At 38.1% G+C, this 2,500-nt stretch overlaps 9 pseudogenes; all 9 read left to right on the forward strand.

Moving 5' to 3' along the window:
* Positions 1 to 29: 29 nt before the first annotated feature.
* Positions 30 to 148, forward strand: LOC148457486 (5S ribosomal RNA; annotated as a pseudogene).
* A 116-nt stretch (positions 149 to 264) lies between these two features.
* Positions 265 to 383, forward strand: LOC148457487 (5S ribosomal RNA; annotated as a pseudogene).
* A 116-nt stretch (positions 384 to 499) lies between these two features.
* Positions 500 to 618, forward strand: LOC148457488 (5S ribosomal RNA; annotated as a pseudogene).
* A 116-nt stretch (positions 619 to 734) lies between these two features.
* Positions 735 to 853, forward strand: LOC148457489 (5S ribosomal RNA; annotated as a pseudogene).
* Positions 854 to 969: 116 nt separating this feature from the next.
* LOC148457490 (5S ribosomal RNA) lies at positions 970 to 1,088 on the forward strand (annotated as a pseudogene).
* Positions 1,089 to 1,204: 116 nt separating this feature from the next.
* Positions 1,205 to 1,323, forward strand: LOC148457491 (5S ribosomal RNA; annotated as a pseudogene).
* A 350-nt stretch (positions 1,324 to 1,673) lies between these two features.
* Positions 1,674 to 1,792, forward strand: LOC148457492 (5S ribosomal RNA; annotated as a pseudogene).
* A 116-nt stretch (positions 1,793 to 1,908) lies between these two features.
* LOC148457493 (5S ribosomal RNA) lies at positions 1,909 to 2,027 on the forward strand (annotated as a pseudogene).
* Positions 2,028 to 2,378: 351 nt separating this feature from the next.
* Positions 2,379 to 2,497, forward strand: LOC148457494 (5S ribosomal RNA; annotated as a pseudogene).
* Positions 2,498 to 2,500: the final 3 nt, after the last annotated feature.

Below are 2,500 nucleotides of genomic sequence, written 5' to 3' on the forward strand. Positions count from 1 at the left end.
AAAGAGGTCTAAAGTTTATGTTTTTGAGCGCATACAGCCAAACCACACTGGACATGCCCAATCTCGTCTGATCTTGGAAGCTATGCAGTGTTGGGCCTGGTTAGTACTTTGATGTGAGTCCACCTGGGAATACCAGGTGCTGTAGGTAATTTTATGCAGCCATAGCATTCTTTTCTATTACATTTTACATTACATTTTTTCAACTTATCAATGAATTTACTTGAGTAAAGAAGTAAAAGAGTTCTAAAGTTAATGTTTTTAAGCACCTACAGCCAAACCACACTGGACATGCCCAATCTCGTCTGATCTTGGAAACTATGCAGTGTTGGGCCAGGTTAGTACTTGGATGGGAGACCACCTGGGAATACCTGATGCTGTAGGTAATTTTATGCAGCCATAACATTCTTTTCTATTACATTTTACATTTAATTTTTTCAACTTATCAATGAATTTACTTGAGTAAAGAAGTAATAGAGGTCTAAAGTTAATGTATTTGAGCACCTACAGCCAAACCACACTGGACATGCCCAATGTCGTCTGATCTTGGAAACTATGCAGTGTTGGGCCTGGTTAGTACTTGGATGGGTGACCACCTGGGAATACCAGGTGCTGTAGGTCATTTTATACTGCCATTACATTCTTTTCTATTACATTTTACATTTAATTTTTTCAACTTATCAATGAATTTACTTGAGTTAAGAAGTAATAGAGGTCTAAAGTTAAAGTTTTTGAGCTCCTACAGCCAAACCACACTGGACATGGCCAATGTCATCTGATCTTGGAAGCTATGCAGTGTTGGGCATGGTTAGTACTTGGATGGGAAACCACCTGGGAATACCAGGTGCTGTAGGTAATTTTATACTGCCATAACATTCTTTTCTATTACATTTTACATTTAATTTTTTCAACTTATCAATGAATTTACATGAGTTAAGAAGTAAAAGAGGTCTAAAGTTAATGTTTTTGAGCACTTACAGCCAAACCACACTGGACATGGCCAATGTCGTCTGATCTTGGAAGGCATGCAGTGTTGGGCCTGGTTAGTATTTGGATGGGAAACCACCTGGGAATACCAGGTGCTGTAGGTAATTTTATACAGCCAAAACATTCTTTTCTATTACATTTTACATTTAATTTTTTCTACTTATCAATGAATTTACTTGAGTTAAGAAGTAAAAGAGGTCTAAAGTTAAGGATTTTGAGCACCTACAGCAAAACCACACTGGACGTGTCCAATCTCGTCTGATCTTGAAAGCTATGCAGTGTTGGGCATGGTTAGTACTTGGATGGGAAACCACCTGGGAATACCATGTGCTGTAGGTAATTTTATACTGCCATAACATTCTTTTCTATTACATTTTACAATTAATTTTTTCAACTTATCAATGAATTTACTTGAGTTAAGAAGTAAAAGAGGTCTAAAGATAATGTCTTTGAGCACCTACAGCCAAACCACGCTAGACATGGCCAATGTCGTCTGATCTTGGAAGCTGTGCAGTGTTGGGCATGGTTATTACGTGGATGGGAGACCACCTGGGAATACCAGGTGCTGTAGGTAATTTATACTGCCATAACATTCTTTTCTATTACATTTTAAATTTAATTTTTTCACCTTGTCAATGAATTTACTTGAGTTAAGAAGTAAAAGAGGTCTAAAGTTAATGTTTTTGAGCACCTACAGCCAAACCACTCTGGACATGCCCAATCTCATCTGATCTTGGAAGCTATGCAGTGTTGGGCCTGGTTAGTACTTGGATGGGAGACCACCTGGGAAAACCAGGTGCAGGCGGTAGTTTTATACTGCCATAACATTCTTTTCTATTACATTTTACATTTAATTTTTACAACTTATCAATGAATTTACTTGAGTTAAGAAGTAATAGAGGTCTAAAGTTAATGTTTTTGAGCACCTACAGCCAAACCACCCTGGACATGCCCAATCTCGTCTGATCTTGGAAGCTATGCAGTGTTGGGCCTGGTTAGTACTTGGATGTGAGTCCACCTGGGAATACCAGGTGCTGTAGGTAATTTTATGCAGCCATAACAATCTTTTCTATTACATTTTACATTACATTTTTTCAACTTATCAATGAATTTACTTGAGTTAAGAAGTAAAAGAGGTCTAAAGTTAATATTTTTGAGCACGTACAGCCAAACCACACTGGACATGGCCAATGTCGTCTGATCTTGGAAGCTGTGCAGTGTTGGGCCTGGTTAGTACTTGGATGGGAAAACACCTGGGAATACCAGGTGCTGTAGGTAATTTTATACAGCCATAACATTCTTTTCTATTACATTTTACATTAAATTTTTTCAACTTATCAATGAATTTACTTGAGTTAAGAAGTAAAAGAGTTCTAAAGTTAATGTTTTTGAGCACCTACAGCCAAACCACACTGGTCATGCCCAATCTCATCTGATCTTGGAAGCTATGCAGTGTTGGGCCAGGTTAGTACTTGGATGGGAGACCACCTGGGAATACCAGATGCTGGAGGTAATT

This window comes from Taudactylus pleione, unplaced genomic scaffold (genome assembly GCF_031769625.1).
Source record: "Taudactylus pleione unplaced genomic scaffold, aTauple2 ptg000967l, whole genome shotgun sequence".
Lineage (NCBI taxonomy): Eukaryota > Metazoa > Chordata > Amphibia > Anura > Myobatrachidae > Taudactylus > Taudactylus pleione.